The sequence below is a fragment of the Mauremys reevesii genome, linkage group 18 (assembly GCF_016161935.1).
Source record: "Mauremys reevesii isolate NIE-2019 linkage group 18, ASM1616193v1, whole genome shotgun sequence".
Taxonomy (NCBI): Eukaryota; Metazoa; Chordata; order Testudines; family Geoemydidae; genus Mauremys; species Mauremys reevesii.
In genome coordinates, this window is record NC_052640.1 from 10,823,893 (window position 1) to 10,842,800 (window position 18,908).

General features: G+C 46.1%; 1 protein-coding gene across 17 annotated transcripts in view; it reads right to left on the reverse strand.

The window, feature by feature from the left end:
- Positions 1-18,908, reverse strand: part of TMEM132D (transmembrane protein 132D) — a 428,384-nt gene that overhangs the window by 19,495 nt on the left and 389,981 nt on the right. The gene's annotated exons all lie outside the window — the stretch shown is intronic.

Below are 18,908 nucleotides of genomic sequence, written 5' to 3' on the forward strand. Positions count from 1 at the left end.
CAGCCTGGCTTGAAGCTCAGCTACTTAACTCCAGCCAAATCCTAAATCTGATGTCGCCTTGAGGTCTGTCAACATTTATTTACTCTAGAGGGGGGAAAAAATGTGAACGTCTACACTTTGTCCAGGCTGCTTCGCCTCATCCCAAGCAATTGATCACGTCATAAGTGTCAGCAAAAAATGCAAGAGCCTTTCTGTGTTTTCTTTCCGTGAAGTAGTGCTCTGAAATAAAAAGGAAACAAAATGAGCTCATGTCAGTTTGGCATTTCTGACCTAGTCAACCTTTGCTACCATGTGGCAGTCAATCAAGGGAAACCAGTTTCCATTCCAGGGGGATCAGCTGCTCAGCATGAAAGCTGATATTGAAACGAAAAGAACAGGCTCCTTCTGGTTACATCGAAAGCAGAGGAGACAGCAAATATGTGTAAATTAGGAGGACGGTTAGATTATAGGCTAATGATTTCCAACCGTTGGTGGGTGCACCAGAACTGAGTAAGAAATATGTACATTCATTGATAATTGTACTCTGTGTTTTTGTATCACCTTCCATCAGAGGATCTCACAACAAGAGCTGGATGCTAATTTTCCATCAATACTGTTTTTTGATGGAAAGTAGTATTTTTTGAAAAATAATTTTTATGTGAAGGGCATCTGCTTTCCAGGAAAATGTTTGATTATTTTTTTTTGTCAAAAAGAATGAATGTCTCACACTGAAAATATTTAGATTTGGAAATGCAGATCCAATACCACATGGGTGTTGTAGTTCAATTGTCTCACGTCCCTGTTCTCTTTTATGAATGGGACTCCCCACATGAACTATATCTCCCATGTTGCACCATACTCAGGGACTCTTATGATGCACCTGTCCATTAGGGGAGACTGAGGTGCATCAGAGGACATGGAGGCCAGAGATCCTAGCCTATACAGGAGGATGGAAGCTTGAGGCACCTCAACTACAACTCCCTGGATGCCTGCTCTCCCACTAGACCTGACTCCTGCGCTGCCTACATCCTGGTCCACAACAGAATGGTACTGAAGGAAAAGAATGCTTAAGTGATCTTCTTGGAGTTCCTTCCTGTCCCACAAGCAAAGGAAGACAGAAGATCCTGGAAGTGAACCACTGGATAGGTAAGGGGTGTAAAGCAAAAAGCTTTGATTTTGTGGAACACTGGTCTGCCTTCTACTGGGAGAGGGGGCTATAAAATCTGGATGGCCTCCATCTCAGTAGACGGGGAGCCAATCTTCTCAAGTACAGGCTGGCTAGAGCGGGTGTGTTTCTAATGGGGTCCTGCAGGGATTGGTTCTTGGCCCTGTGCTCTTTAACGTTTTGGTCAATGATTTGGAGGAAAACGTAAAATCATCACTGATAAAGTTTGCAGATGGCACAAAAATTGGGCAATTGGTAAATAATGAAGAGGACAGATCACTAATGCAGAGTGATCTGGATTGCTTGGTAAGCTGGGCACAAGTAAACAATATTGTTATAATATGGCCAAATGTAAAGTGATGCATCTAGGAACAAAGAATGTAGGCCATACATAAAGAACGTGGAACTCTATCCTGGGAATCAGTGACTCTGAAAAGAACTTTGGGGTCATGGTGGATAATCAGGTGATCATGAGCTCCCATTGCAACACTGTGGCCAAAAAGGCTAATGTGATCTTTGGATGTATAAACATGGGAATCTTGAGTAGCAATTGAGAGATTATATTATCTCTGTATTTTACACTGGTGTGACTGCTACTGGAATACCGTGTCCAGTTCTGGTCTCAACAATTCAAGAAGGATGTTGACAGAAGGTTCAGAGAAGAGCCGTGAGAATGATTAAAGAATTGGACAACATGCCTTATATTGGTAGACTCAAGAAGCTCAGTCTAGTTAGCCTAAGAAAGAGAAGGGATGACTTGATCACTTTTATAAGTACCTACGTGGGGAACAAAAGCTCGATAATGCAGGGCTTTGGAACTGTGCTCCAGCTCTGCTCCAGCTCCAGGCAAAAACCTGCAGCTCCACTGCTCTGGAGCTGCTCCGCACTCACGTTCCGGGCTCCGCTCCAGAGCCCTGTGATAATGGACTCTTCAGTCTAACAGACAAGGGCATAATAAGATCCAATAGTAAAAGCTGAAGCTAGAAAAATTCAGACTGGAAATAAGGTGCTAATTTTTACCAGTGAGTGTAATTAATCATTGGAACAACTGACTAAGGTTTGTGGTAGATTCTCCGTTACTGGCAATTTTTAAATCAACAATGGATGTTTTTCTAAAAGATACGCTCTAATCCAGGGAAGTTCTATAGCCTGTGTTGTACACAAGGTGAGACTAGATGATCACAGTGATACCTTCTAGCCCACTCTATGTATCTATTAAATGTTTTCTCCAATTTGAAAAGGTTCTGCATAGGAGCTCCCTATTACGTGACCCCATCATATCGTGCAGCAGTGCAAGCAGGCCGATACGCGCCGGTAGGCCAGACCAGCAAACTATTTATAGCTGGTCCAGCGTACCGGAAGGACACAGCAGCAGTGCCGCCAGAGGAGAGCTGCGTCTCCCTCTGTGTACCACAGCAGCAGCCCCGCTGGAGGAGAGGGCTGAGGGGCGAGGATGGGAGTTCTGCTCCTTTCCCCGCTGGGAGGGACAGCAGCAGGGAAAGGAGCAGAACACTGGCACTCCTCCGGCGGCTGTACTGCCCCACCCAGCCTCGCCCCCCAAACCCTGTCCTCCGGCAGGGCTGCTGCTATAGTACACAGAGGGAGGACGGAGACGCAGCAATGTGGAAGGGCAGGGGGCGGGGCTAGGGGTTCTGCTCCTTTCCCCGCTGTGGTTTCTGGGAGTGCCCTGCCCCAAAGTCTCCGGCACAGCAGGAGGACAGAGCCGCCCCCCAGGTAACATGGGATGGATGTGAGGAGGGGATGGGCAGAGCATGGGGGCCCCGGGCTGGCGGCAGGCTGGTGAGTAGTCACATAGAGCGTCATGTGGGGAGGTCACGGGCCCCCTCCCCTTAGTTGGTTCTCCCCACTCCCCCGCACTCCCTCCGTACCGGTAAGAAATGGATTTTACTTGCACCACTGATACTATGTTCCAATCCCAGCTAACAGCACCACTGCTTTAGAAAAAGTTCAACCACCCTATGGATTTGAGCTGAGACCCATGTAGATAAAAGATGGCTCTCTGGTAGCTTTCGTAATGTGCTAATGCACCTCGAGCACATTTTAGGGAATACTGATTAGGAAAACACTGCTTCCAATTAATTCCTAAGGAAATCTTATTTTGTTCTGCAGCTTTGTGGCAAACATTAATACATTATCCCCAGCAAAATATACCTGAGAGAAATATGCAGTAGCACATATTAAAAGGACTTACAGTTCTGGGCAAACATCCAGTTCTAGCTGTATGCTGCCTCCCCTGTGAATGTTATGGATCAGCCACAATATATGAAGTCTATAGGTGTAACTAACTGAAAGCCCCCTGGTTAAAAATCTCTCCTGGGGAATCACCTCCTTATTTTTAACCTAGATCAAGAATATTTCATTTCTGCAGATTTTTCCCCTTCAATTTTATTTTTTGCATGTATCTTTACTACTGACATGACCCAAAAATCATCCCTATGTAGAGAGTTAGCAAAGGCTTATGCATCTTCAGGGACTTAAGTTATGCATAATGTGTGTACTGGCCCACTGCACACAAGTGAATTTTGCCAAAGGAGATGATCCTTAGTTAGACAGGATGGGACATATGGGCATGCAGGAATGCACACTCCTATCATGGATAGTTTAGTAGTTGTTTATGAGCTACCTGCAGCCTCTAAGAAGAGCTTCCTTCACTTCGCCTGAAGCTAAACAATTGTCTCTCACAATAGACAGTAACCAGCTTGTGGTACAGTTCTGATGTTCAGCGGTCCCCGCCTCTTGGTACTGCAGCTATTGCTTTGTGGAGGAAGTTCTAATCTGTGAAGGATTTTGAAACTTGGCTTCATTCCAAACCAAAGTGAAAATGAAAAAATTCAAAAATCTGCCCAACGGAGAATTTTGAAAGAAAAAATTGCTTTAAGTCAGTCAAAATGTTCTCTTTTGACAAAGTCATCTTGTTTCAATTTTGTCTTTATTTTTTTAACAAATTCTGTGTTATTAAAATATATAATACCACCCAGAATAAAAAATTGAAATGAAGCATTGTTTAAAAATGAAAAATCAAAATGTTCTGTTCCAAAAATGTAGGAACCAGATGTTCTGACACTTTCAGAACAAAATGTTCAACACTGTTGTTACTCTCCTCCCCAGCTCCTTACCCCAGTTTTCTTCTGAAACAAAACTGCAGTGAAATCAACCTGATTTTGTGAAGCTATTTGATTTGGGACAGAACTGCGTATTCTGATATAATATGGTTCTACTGAAGTTTCTCCGACCAATTCCAGCTTGAACCGAAGTAACAAATCACAACAATCCACCACAGTGAAACTCTGTTTAACCACAGTCCAGCAATACATATCACTATAGGTCAGATTCTAAACTCGGTTACATTTATGAAAATCTGGGGTAGTGCCACTGAAGGCCATAAAGCTGCTCTCACTTGCAGGGAAGGAGCATGAGCCTGAACCCGTGGCTAAGGCACTAAACTATTATGCAGCAAACCTAGGTTCAAATTCCAGTTCTGCCTCAGACTTCCTAGATGACCTGGGGCAAGTCACCTAATCTTAGGGTGACCAGATGTCCCATTTTTAAAGGGACAGTCCCATTTTTGGGGACTTTTTCTTATAGGGATGCCTATTACCTCCCACTCCCTGTCCCATATTTTCACAGTTGCTATCTGGTCACCATACCTAATCTCTCTGTATTGTGTTTGTCAAATAATATTCCCTTCATCCACATGGAATGCTGTGAAGATTGTTTTATAAATAATGAGGAGGTGATAGGGACTTGATAGATCAATTACCTCAGATTTAATTATCAGAATACAATTCTACATCTTTTCAGTCTGCAGCAGGGAACAGCAGACACAACCAGACTGAAGGCCTGACATGGTCCTGTCTGAAGACGAATAGGATGAAACTCTATTCCTGACATTCAGGAAACAGCACAGAGAAATCAAATGGCTTCATTTATTCTGACTGCTGTCCACCCTATCCACAAGCACCACTCCTGAGTTGCTGCTGGCTACCTTGCTGTTCCTGCATTCCAGCTGGAAAGGAAAGGGTGCAACTTCCTGTCCGCCCGAGGCTCCTGTTATGAAGTGTGCCAGATGATATGGGTTTATACCAGCACAACATGGCCAAAACAATGAGCTCATTATGGAGTCCACTTCTCCGAACCAGCAAGCCACTGAAACATAGGCGCTATCACATAGAAGTGCCAAGAAAAGTCAACCACAGTCTTACGCGTAATCAGAGCTGCCATCTTGACCCTGTCCCCTAGTATTTAAGGCTGCAGAAGCCACAATCATTTGTAATGTGCAAATCCTATATATCTTTATGATAATTATGCTCCATACCCTTTTCAGATTCCGCTTTGAAAACCACAAGCACTCCCTGGGCTATGGTTTGGTAATCTGGGGTTGGCGTAGGGGGGAACAACATCATTTCCTTCAATACCGATAGTTTTTAATCCTGAAATGAGTGATATTTTCCCCACATGTGAAGATTAAGAGGAGGAATAATGTACAGTGAGAGGAAGTGCTTTTGATTTTTGGATCTTGAAAAGAGAGAAACAGAGACGGCCTCTTTGTCTCCAGATAATAAATGCTTTAGCTTCCAAGTGAAATAGAACTGGTGAAGAATGCAATGGCTTAGACTGACTAAACACAGACAGGGAAAACTGTGGCCAGACATACAGACTAACCCCCGCAGTAACCGGGAGATTCAATCCTTCTTTAGTTTCCTAATACAGGCTCCATTGTCTAACAAAAGTTGTGTTGGGGAGTGGAAGGGAATAAGGACTCACCCTGCCTTGTGTAGCCTGTGTTAAGGCTGACCATATTGCATATGAAACTTGGGGGTACGCAGGGGCTGCTCCCCATTGGGAGCAACTGGATGGAGTCTGGCTGGCCACATATGGAAGAGGGGACATGCACCCATAAAGGGGTGCTGCAAATTACTTCTACATCATCCCAGTGTATCTGGAGAGTCCCAGGAGGCATTATAACTTTCCGAAGCATTATGCTACTAAGCACATCAATGTGCTTCCCCTTACTATGGGCCATGTGCTAAAAACACCGCGTAGCTCAGAAGCAATAACTGGCTTCAGGTCTTGCCCGGAATCATACGTGTGGACCACACTGAGCCAAAGTATTTGAAGACTAGTAACATGACTGCAGTTACAATAGTTTTGTGTATAATCATAATAAAACAGGTGCCACATGCAGGATATTTCATGCTGACCCATCCTATTCCATGAGCACTCCATTAGGTGATTTGGTTGATGTCCATGACAACATTTTCGCTCTATTCATGTAATTCACAAATGATATAAAAAGATTCTTACCATAATATTTGCTCGTTTTACCGTACTTTGCACTGCACTGCACAGCACTGCCACACTTTTCTGGGGGTCATAGTGATCGTACATTGCATGTAAGCCAACAATGTGGTTTAAAAAAAGGCTAATATGATTCTGGGGTATATTAACAGGAGCGTTGAATGTAAGACATGGGAGGTGACTGTCCCACTCTCCTCTACACTGGTGAGGCCTCAGCTGGAGTACAGTGTCCAGTTCTGGGCACCATACTTCAAGAAAGATGTGGACAAACTGGAAAGAATCCAGAGGACAGCAACAAAAATGATGAAAAGTTTAGAAAACTTGACCTATGGGGAAAGATTTAAAAAAAAACACCCCTGGGCATGTTCAGACTGAGAAGGGGACCTGATAGCCTTTAAATATGTTAAAGGCTGTTGTAAAGACGAATTGATTAATTGTTCTCCATGTCCACGGAAGGTAGGATAAGAATAATTGGCTTGGTTTTCAGCAAGGGAGATTTAGATTAGATATTAGGAAGAAGTTTCTAACTACAAGGATAGTTAAGCACTGGATTAGGCTTCCAAGGTTGTGGAATCCCCATTATTGGAGGTTTTTGAGAACTGGGTGGACAAACACCTGTTAGGGATGGTCTAGGTATACTTGGTTCCTGCCTTAGCACAGGGAGCTGGACTAGATGACCTCTCAAGGCCCCTATATTTCTATTATTCTATATAAGGTAGCAAATCTGTATTAGGCTGGATTTACTGGGTATGTGATTTATGCCCTACTAGAGTTACTTTCCCATAGCTGCACAGAGTACAGCGTGTGTTATTCTCACTTGCCTGTAGAACAATAAAAACAAAGCTAGAAGATCAATACCAAAAGAAATCATATGTTCACTGAGGTTTGCTCATCCCGTAAAAAGCAAAAATCTCTTTGTAAGGAAAAATTCCCTTTTGATGTTCATGAAATTTTTCATCTGTAGCTCCAAGAGGGAGAGTTTTGCTCAGGCAATATCCCATGCTTACTAACACCCTACAGCAGGCCTTGCTGGGCTTAGGGGAGACGTGGCTGGGAGTGGTCTGGAAAAGACCAACCTGTTTGTCCCAGTGGAGTGTCTGAAGGAAACGATTCAGTGCCATGGCTGTCTGTCAATACTCAGAGACCAGTATTCATAAAGAGCCAATCTTGCCCTTCCTCTGCAGCTGGGGAAACTCCTCTGATTGCACAGCTGGTGCAGTTCCACTGTGGAAGGGTGGTGGTGGCAGGGTGTGCCAGGGGTTACGCACGGGGGTGCATTTTCTCCCTGTGTGGCACCAGGCTACTGGTGGCTGGGAGTAGGTCTGGGGGTGCATAGGTGCTGACTCCATGGGTGCTCTGGGGCTGGAGCACCTGCAGGAAAAAAACGGTGGGTGCTGAGCACCCACCAGCAGCCCCCTTACCAGAACCTCACCTTCCCGCCAGCGCCTCCTGCCTGCCTATGGGCCCCACAGATCAGCGCCCCCCCTACAGCTGTTTTGTGGTGTCAGGAGGCGCTGGGGGGAGAGGGAGGAGTGAGGGTGCAGCATGCTCGGGGGAGGGGGTGGGACTGGGTGGGGAAGGGGCAGGGTGGGGGCGGGAAGAGGCGGGACGGAGGGGGGTGGGACCTTGGGGGAAGGGGTGGAGTGGGGGTGGGGTTTGGGCAGAGCCGAGGGGAAGCACCCCCCCAGCAGATTAGAAACTCGGCGCCTATGTGAGGGTGAGACCTCAGGATCTTCTGCCCTGGAAAAGGAAGGAAGCCACAGGGGCACTCTAGCCATTGCATTACAACAGTCTCTGGGTAACAGCTTAGTAGCTGCTTCTGTGGCCTTTGGGGAAAATTCCTCTTCCCCTGAACTGTTGTATTAATTTCAATGGAATAAATGGGCCCAAAGAGTCTTAAATGTGAACATGACCCTGGAACTGTCCACCATTAAACAGTTTTAAACAAAGTTTGGGGTACACAGAGACCTCAGCCTGCTTAGTACCATGGCAAACACCATGACAAGCCCCGTGGCACCTTTACTTAAAGATACAGAAAAAGAAGGAAAAATGGCCAAGCCTTTGAAATGCAAAGTGTTAAGTAAGGCTTTCATTTTAACAACATCCTTCGTTCCCTTTCCCTTTAGCTGTAGAATGTCTTCAGAAAGACCCTCCCACCGCACCCCCGCCTTGTCTAATAGTCTCTTAGATGGTAATAGAACTGCCCTTTGGGGTAAAAGAGAAGAAGTTAGCTGAGATGGGCTGGAGCTGCTGCTGTTGCTAAATTCTGATCCCCTTTCCTAGAAGACAAACCAAACCAAACCCACACAAGAGGAGAGAGAAAAGAACAGCAACGATAGAAAAAGCAGCTTCTGTCTCTGGTGCTGACTTTCCCTTGCAATCTCACTGCTGGTAAAACATACATTCTTATTAGCCGCCCCAAGATCTGGCAAACTTGGACCAGCACCGGGTTGTTTCGGGCATTGTTTTTGCTTGCCTTTCTGATCACAGGCTTACAGAAGTATTGCAAAATACACAGTCTTCGCTAGCTAAGCCAGACTTGTATTAGACAGGAGGAAAAGGGAGAGGGATAGGAAAAAGGTGAAATAAGGTGGGGGAGAAAAAGGACACGTTGACGCGGGGGAACAAAGTTTAATATCCCAGGTGGTATTTGGGATTCAGTCAGAGCTCGTGGAGTTGGTGATGTCATCTGGGTCCCTGTCTTTGGTCCAGTCTGGTCAGCACATCTCTCAGGACTAGGACAACAAAGACCCAGCGGTGTTATGGTCAATCCTGGGGTCCTAGGAGCTGGTGGGAGTAGCAGCTTGTGAAGCTTGCTCTTTTCCCTTCTTTTCACCAGCACTTGTTGTTCTTGAGCTTAATTTCCCCCCCTATTCTGCCCCCAAAATCTTTTCTTTTAAGGACCAGAAAAGGGAGCAATGGGTGACCGGTTAGACCTAATTTCCACACCAGTATTAGTCCATCAATTTTCAGTCCCAGCGTCTCTTGTTTACCAGACATGATCTTAACATGGTCCTTGAGTTATATCAATGGGCCTTTTTGTTTGGACTAGTTCAGTCTTTCCACCTCCCTTTTTCACTTTTTCCCATCAACATTTGTTGTTACTGGTTATTGTGACACTTTGTGAACTTTCACCCACTCTTTACAGTTAAACTCATAATTAGGGTATATGTGTGGGCCCAAATATTGCTACAGGCCTGACATGCATCGGTCCAGTGCCGAGGCTGACCCTTGAGCGGGGCTCAGGATTGGCCCCGAGTGAACAAATCTACGGATTTCACCTCCTTGCTCGTGCTAAGGGTAGCAAGGATTCATGGCCTCAATGTGCTCATCTTCTCTGCCTTTGTGGGATCCCACCTCTTGTGCTTCTCTGTGGGTCAGCAAGTGGCTGTTCCCTGGCTATGTTGGCTTGTACACTGCGCAGGCCACTCTCCCTTGCCATCCGCATCAGTCCTCTCAGATGAGAACTTTTCTTCCTGACAGTGTTTCATTATTACTGAAAGGCCCCAGTAGCAACTGGGACCCCACTGTGCCAGATGCTGTACAAACACTTAGGAGAGACAACCCCTGCCCTGAAGAGTTTACAATATACACCGCTACCTCGATATAACGTCACCCGATATAACACCAATTTGGATATAATGCGGTAAAGCAGTGCTCCGGGGCGGGGGCGGGGGAGCGGGACTGCGCACTTCGGTGGATCAAAGCAAGTTCAATATAACACGGTTTCACCTATAACACGGTAAGATGTTTTGGCTCCCAAGGACAGCATTATATCGAGGTAGAGGTGTATAAACATGAGAGACAAAGGGAAACTGAGTCTGTGAGCAATTAAGTGACTTACCTAAGGCTCTGCAGGGTCGTTGTGATAGATATAAACACAGACCTCTTGAGTCCTAGTCTCGCGCTTTGGTCACAAGACCATCCTTCCTCTTGTTACAGCTTGTCTATCTCTGATTAGACAGACATGCCGAACCTCTGGTAACGACTCTATTACTACGTCCCAGAATGTGTTACCCTCTTGGCACTCCCAGAGCAAGGACCACAGTTTGGCACTTGGCAGGCTTAGCATTGCTGCCTTTATTTAATTCTGAGGTTCTGAGCTTTAACTCTCATGGTAACTTAATTTGTTGGGTGATATTTACAGTGAATCCTGCCCCTGTTAACCACAGCAGTAATGGTACACACCGTCTGGTTCCTAACGGCCTTTGTGTAGTACAGTATTTCCAATGGATTTCCCATGCAGGCACTGAGGTCACATATATTACAATTATGGTAACAAGCCTGTCTTTCTAAAGAACAGACTATTTTTCTTCTCATTTCCCTGAGACACGTTTCCCCATCTAGCCTTAGCAGGCTATGTTGATGGATTGTACCAACCACAAACAATAACTCTGCTCCTTGAGCAAATTCAGATCAGCATTGTAATAGTTGTGGATAGCTCAGAATAACGCATAATGTTTAGAAAAATTGTCTAGGGATATGCTGAAGACACCTGACCATATATATGCTCATTATACCCAGCTTTGTCCTTGGGAGAAGGGCTGGAGGAAAGCTCCATTCTCTGAACAATTTCAGCACTGTGTTCTTTGACTGAGGAACAAAGCCAGGGCCCTACCAGACCTGAGCAATGGGTCATCTAGTGCCGTATCCCAGTTCTGACACTTGGCTGTGTTGGATGCTTCTGAAGAAGGCCCAGAAGTGAACTCTCTTTGACATGAAGCCAACACACTACTGGGGCCATATTCTGAGGGCTTACATGGGACATAACTGGGTGCATGTGTAATTCACTAGTTAGTGTGTATTACAGGTCCTCCTTGGTGCCTGATCCACAGAGAACAGGAGTCTTTTGCTGCCACAGGTAGGGAGCCTTTGCTCAAACTGTAGCAGCTTATGCTCCTAGTTCAGGAAGTCCATGGTTCACTCCCCAGTCTGTCAACTAAGATGACAGCTGTCACAGACCTTGTGCAAACCCTTTAAACAACCCCACAGAGGAAAGTTTCTTCCTGACTCCCTTGCTGGCCAGTTTATGCCCTGAAGCAAGAGCGCCAATAAGGTTTCTACCTGTTATCTATCTAGAATAACTGGAAATGCTATTCTAAGGCTTATTTGTTTGTTTCACTTACTGCTAAAGATCAACCTTTGAATTGTGATTCATGTCTGTCTGGAACTAATTTCATTATTACCGTGTTAAAAGACAACCCCAGTGAAATCCTCTTTTAAAAAGGCCTTCAGCGCTGAATGCAATCAAACGCAAAACTTAATTAAAAATCCCAAACAATCAAATGAGACGAAAGAACACATGCCCATTATTGCTGCATTAAACAGGGCTGCTGCGACACTTGCTGTTGATGTGGTCCAGCTAAAAGTAGAGGAAAAACAGTCAGGCCAACATAAAAATCAATTTCCCTTTACAGCTTGAAAGGAAAGAGAAATGTAAATCCTCAATGATGGTTCTGGATTTCCAAACTGTTAGAAAAAGACACCCAGCTGATGCATCACACAGCTCCTGGAAATCATTCATCTCTCATCTCAGTCACTGCATCGTGCACTGGAAGCACTGCCTTTTTTTTTGACAAGATGCTCATTTTCCCAGCTTCCAAGAAATCTCTAGACAGGGAGTGTCAGCTCTAATTATCCCATCGGTGCTGCAGTGACAGAGGGCTGCTGAGGAGTCAGCAGTGACACTTCTACATCTGGAGAGGGAATATGAAGCTCTGCCGATGGACTTATTGAAAGCAGTGTGACAGGGAGGATTGTGTAGCGGTTAGGGCATTAGCCTGGGCCTGGGGAGGATCCTCTGGAGACTTCCTGTGTCACTTGGGCAAGTCTCTTAAGTTTCTCTATTGTGAAATGGGGATCAGAGCACCGCCCTCAAAGGGGTGTTGTCAGGCCAAATCCCCTAAAGACTGTGAGGTGCTCAGATACAGTGGAAATGGAGGCCAGACAAATGCCAGCTTGCTCACCACACACGTACACCAGAGAAACCAGTCTGAGCAAGTGCCGACATTGTGAACAGAGAAGATGCAACACTTCTGTCCAAGGATCTGATCTGAAGTCCAGTCCTTTCATTAACGGCGGTCGGCTTTGAACAGGCCCTAAAGTCCCAGCACAGCAGCACTCCTGCTGTCTACCCAGAAGTCTCCTGCTCTTTTAACTTGCTTTCCAAGAATCTACACAAGTTTTAACCATGGACACCACTGAAAAACTATCTGACCTAAGCCAAGTATAAAGCCAGACCTCCAAGGAATAAATGGTACTTACAGGAGGAGAGGGACGGAGGAGAGGTGAGCAAAGGGAGATGAGAAGGACAAGATGAAAGGACAGGAGAGAGTCTGAACTCCTCTGTGCTCTCAGACTTCACTGTCCCATGAGCTGAGACCAACACTCTACTCCTGAACTTAGGTCATCTCTCACCTGGTGCTTAATAGAACAGTGGCCAAATATTGCTGAAATAACCTATGTAACCTAGCCATTCTTCTGAGCAACTGTGTGGTCCAAAAGGCATGTGGGGCACTGACCATGTGATGAAAAGATTATTCAAGTCTCCAGCATGGATAGCATCTAGCCAGTCCTGCTACATCAGCCTTTTAGGAAGTCACAGCAACAAGGACAGGATGATTTCTGCCTGGCTAATAAAATGTTTTCAAAGGTAATCTTCCAGATTAATTCCACTCCCTGGTACGGTGTTGGCACAGGGGAAAAGGAGTTCTGCTGTGTCTGCCGGAAGCATGGATTCAATTATATCACTTAGAGGGTAGAAAAAGGAGACAATCTGTTGGGAAAATATATAATAAGGGACTCAGGCATCCCAGTGTAGGGATGATGGGCTAACATCTTCCAGAGACTGGACACAGAGAGAAATTCACAAAGAAGTTCTCAAAGAGACCTAGGAGTAAGGTCAAAAATCACCTTGCAGAGAAGTGTGTAACCTAGTGTGTAAACACAGTTGCTAGCACACAAACTACCAAGGAAAGCTCAGAATCAGCAGATCTGGACAGGCTAAGGTGCTAGCCAGCCTGTTTTCCAACTCACAGTCACTGTTAAAGTAACTTCGAGACTTGCCAGGGGCTTACCAGCAAGGTGTTAAAAAAAAAAAAAAAAGCTTGGGAGTTCAGCCCTATGAGACAGCAGCAGTGGTCAGAGTTGTGAGCTACTTTCCAGGAGTACATTATCCTAAGCAATAACACTTCACAGTGGTAGCAATCGAACGGAAATCTAACTGATGACCCTGATTCTCTGCACTTAGCTAGCGCTGGAATGGTAGGCTGCACTCTTAATTAGAGGAGGTAATGGGGCTGTTTGGGGACAATTGTACGTAATTGTATCACCTTCCTTCAGAAGAAAAAAAATGGGGCCTGAATGCGACTCCCTCCTTCCCTGTGAGGAAGGGGTTCACCATCTGGCCCACAGACAGTAATCTGCCTATTTTCGGTGAACCCACCAAAAGATCTGCCTGCTCCTTGCTGCACACAGATGTGCTCAGGCTACTAATTTCTGACAATTGCCAGAAGCGGATGCCCATCCTCACTCTTGTCCGTATTCTATGCACCCTATCCACAGCCCCTTAAGAAAGGCAGTGAGTAGGATGCTGACCCCTTGGCCCCTGGGAATAATTTCTTTTTTAATCAAGAGGGAGAAAAACTGCACACAACTCAGCAGTGAGAGTGCGTACATGTGCTGCATGGTCTTGTGAGGGGAGGGTGGGGCTGCAGAAAGGGAGTAACCCCTGGTATTCCCAGGCACCCTGCTCTGACAAATAAAAGCGCTGCCTCTGCCAGGCAGAAGTGAAAACCTCAATAAAGCTCTGACATGCCTCCTGCCATCAGCACATGCTGCCGCTGCTGCTGCTAGTTCTCAAGCTCATTATATGCTGCAAAACAAGCACCTTGTTGTAGCACCGAGCTCCATCCTCTCTGCAGAGAGTGAGATTCCAAAGCCAGGATGTCCTAATTCATGACCAAGCGTCATTATTTTGACAAATTAGTTAGATCTCACTCATTCTACAGGGATGACTGAATTAATCAGCCTGCATCTGTCTCTCCCTCACCCCCCGAAAAAGGCCTGTAAAATGATCAGCATATTTCATTGAACCACCTTTTAAAAATCGATGACAGTTTGAGCTCAGTCACTTTTAGGCATCAGATTCAGGTACCTGACACCTGACCTACACTTTTTGCTGGTACCAGCCAAGGTACGGTACCCCAAAGAAGTTTTGTAGTCCCACTGGGTAACAAGGGAACCGAATACCTCATCATCTTTGCATTACAAATGTAATAATTATCAACTGAGTAAATGAGTCTCCTGGTGTAGCGGAAAATATATTTTGGAGACTGACTGTAAAACCCGCCCCCCCCTACTCTTCCATATTCATAACAAAGCCAAGACTCTATTGCTCTACTGGTCTAGATAGGAACTTAAGAGGCACTCTGAAACTTACAGCGCTCACCTGCCCTCACGATGCCCTGCAATGAACCGGAGTCTTTGGAGCATCATTATGTGTGCTGTTAGAGTGCAATTAAATATGCAGTTAGCAAACAAGGCAAATGCTATTTCCTACTTATTCCTACTCACTTCTTTCCCTGGCAGATGTGACAAACGGCTAAATATATGACATTCACCTACATTAATAGGAATGGTGCTGATAACTCAAGTAGCTTCTACGAACTATTCAGACGTGTCAGACAAGCGTGTGCCTGCAAACTGATTACGTTTCACTAAATCATGAAAATACAATATTAGAACATCCTTTAAAAAATGGGTTTAAACGTATCCTACCTTTTTTGTACAGACAACTAAGGGTCTGATCCAGGGCCCATTAAAATCAATGGAAGGACTCCCATCAGCTTAGATTGGGCTCTAAATCATTGTACTGCTTCACTAGTTGATCAGTGGTTCAGCTTAGTCTGATAATAATAATAATGATGATGATACTAAATGTTTGCCACTAAGTAGTTCCTTTCATCTGATGATGTCAAAGTACTTTGCAAATAAAGAAATCATATAACAAAACTAGTCACTTATACTGTGATCCTCACTATGATATTTCAGTGCCTATGAACTGTGCCCATCCTTGTCATATTTCAGTTCTTATGAACTGAACCTTGCACCACCCTTTATAATACAGGCACTGGCACCTTCATTTTACAGACGAAGTAATGGAGAAACAGAGAATTGAAGGACTTTATCCAAAATCACGGCGTGAGTCAGTGCCAGAGTTGGGAATAGAATCCTGTTCTCGTTACGCCAAGACCTGTGCCCGATCCGCTGGACCATGAAGAGATGGAGTATTGCTATCTCTTTTTTAAGAACAGGCAAACCGAGGCAGAGCTAAGGTCACAGCCAGGCCAGAACCCAGGAGCTGCTACTTAATCCCTTGCTCTAACGGCGAGACGAGATTGTTTTTCACAGTCCAGTGACGAAGGAACATTTAAACCATATTGTCTAGTGCATAGTACACTGGACTGGGATTCAGAAGATCTACCTTCTAGTCCCTGCTCAGCCACTGCCCAGCTGTGTGACCTTGGGCAAGTCACTTTCTTGTTTTATGCCTCTGTACCCCTGCCCCCCACAGCCATTATCTCTTTAGAGTGTGAGAAGGCAGAGGATTGTCTCCTGTTATGTGTTTGTACAGCACCTAGCACACTGTAATGCAGATACCACCAATAAAAGGTGCTGGCAACAAAGAATAATTGAATCATCAAGTGCCCACACTTGTTATAGCACAGAAAGAAATTACAGCACTGACTTTGGTATTCAGTCTCTGGTAGCCATGGGGGGCGGGGATGGGGGGGTGGCATTAGCAAAGCAGAAACAGCTCTTCGAACATATTCAGGGTTAGTTTAAGGTTAGAAAAATACATCAGCTTTTCGTTACCATAAACCTGGGACACTACAGGCTAAACGGTGCTCTTGCTTTACAACCTGTCAGCCCCGCTGCAGCTAATGGGGTTATGTGGAGAGAGTCAGTCATGGCACCATTTGGCCTTGAAGTTAAAAGCATTTGGTTTTGCAGCTAATCTGAGTCTACAGTTCCTCTGTGCTTCGTTTCACTGTATGGAAATGACACAGGGAACACACTTGAATGGGGAAACTTCACGCATAGGCTCCAGCAGGAGCCGGGGGATAATTTCAAAGTGTTCTGTCAGATTTTAGCTGTGCGTTGTCCAGTGACTCTAATGGGAGTCATGCAGCTCAGATCTGCCGAATGCTTTCACAGTGTTCCCATCGTTACAGCTGCTAAACACATTTATTGATTGATTGATTGATTGATTGCTAAGCAAGAGATAGATCCTGCACATAATTGCATGAAAATCCTGAAGCATCAACATGGCTGGAAATGCTAGAGCAGGGGTGGGCAAATTTTTTGGCCTAAGGGCCTCATTGGGCTTCAGAAATTGTATGGAGGGCCAGTTAGTGGAGGCTGTCTCCCCGCAAACAGCCAGGCGTGGCCCGGCCCCTGCCCTCTATCCCCCACCCCGCTTCTTGCCCCCTGACAGCCCCCCCGGGACTCCTGCCCTATCCAACCCCCCCGTTCCCTGATGGGCCCCCAGGATCCCTGACCCATCCACTCCCCTGCTCCCTGACAGCTCCTGGAACCCCCACCTCTGACTGCCCCCCGCTGCCCCACCCAACTCCCCCTCCTTCCTGACTGCCCCTGGGACTCCTGCACCCATTCAACTCCCCGTTCCCCACCCTCTGACCGCCCTGACCCCTATCCACCCCCTCTGACCACTACCCCGAACTCCCCTGCCCTCTATTCAACCCCCCCCGCTCCCTGACAGCGCTGCCTGGAGCACCGGTGGCTGGCGGCGCTACAGCCACACCCCCCAGCTGGAGCCAGCCACGCCACCGCGCAGCACAGAGCACCGGGTCAGGCCCGGCAGCTGCCTGGCCGTCCAGAGAATTGCTCCAGCGGCGCGGTACAGCGCAGTGCACTCAGGCTGCAGAAGAGGAGGAGGAACAGTGGGGGAGGAGCCAGGGGCGAGCCTCCCAGACCAGGAGCTCAGGGGCCGGGCAGGAGGGTCCTGCAGGTCAGATGTGGCCTGCAGGCCATAGTTTGCCCACCTCTGTGCTAGAGGGAACTGGGGGGAAAGAGCTTTATTCTGCAGTTCATTAGCCAGTCAGACTGGGGTTTCATAGAATTGGAGTGTAGGGGAGTCCTGGCTACGTTCATAGAATCAAATTCCTGAGTACACACGCCCACGCAGGAGCAAACAATGACGGTACAGAGCCAGCAGCATATAACAGGATGGCAAGCCACGTCAAACTACATTGCACCTTTAACCAATGATCTTTGCTCAGCTGTTGACCAGTCATAGCCTTGAAAATCCCCTCAGTACCTACAGAAGCAAAGGGAAGGAGTGTTGTTCACTGGGTAGACCACGGTAGGGTGAGCCACGATTTCTGTGTGTTCACCGAGTCTACTCTCTGCAAGGCAGCAATTAATTCTTCCTGTGCCGCATTTTACCCATGATTTCATAATGCTACTGCTATGGAGATGTGTTGTGAGGCTCAAGTAATATTTGTAAAGCTCTTTGAGATCCTTGCATGACAAAAACAATATAAGTGCACAGTAGCACTGCTCCTGAAACGTTGTTGGAGGTTTTCAGCTGAATCTGGGCTGTTAAGTTGGCTAATGTGCTAATTAGCTGACACACTCCCCTAATTTTGCACATCACTTCTAGGATTTCCAAAGCCGCCAATAGGACTCAGATGCCCATTTCCAAAAATATGGGGATTTGGCCTGTGAATTGCCTAGACAACTTTGAGAATCCCATCCTATAAATCCAGATTTCATCCCAGTCGAGCGATGGGGAACTCTGATTCACTTATTTTGCTGGTGTAAATCAGAAGCCAAATGGCACAAAAGTCTGAGAGGGGAGAGGTCCTTTAGCCCACCCTGGTTTATATGATACTCCAAGACCGCATGGAAAGAAGAGCTTCTCTCTTCAAAGAAGCAGACGTACCTGGTCAGGACACAACCCACACACATCACCGGGTGGTGGGAATTGGTGCAATTTTACAGGATTTATTATTGTTGATTTGTACTGCGATAGCGCCTTGGAGCGCAGACATAGATTCTAAGTCTGGAAAGGACCATTATGATCATCTAGTCTGAGCTGCTTAGCATAGGCCATGGCACTTCCATGAAATAATTCATGGACCAGGAGCCCATTGTGCCAGACTCTGGCCAAACACAGAACCAAAAGCCTAAATCCAGGCCATTTTTATACCAAACACGTTGAATATACTGCCTGATACGGAATCATTCTGAAGTATGCGTCTCTAATTCAGCCGCCGCCAGAAAGGAGAGCTCAGACTGAAATACATGAATATGGGTAGCCTTCCAGTATCCTGCTACCAGGTGACACACTGAACCCCGGGGCTTGACTCTCTTTTCACTGCCGCTGGTTTTACACCAGTGTCATTCCAGAGGGAGTCAC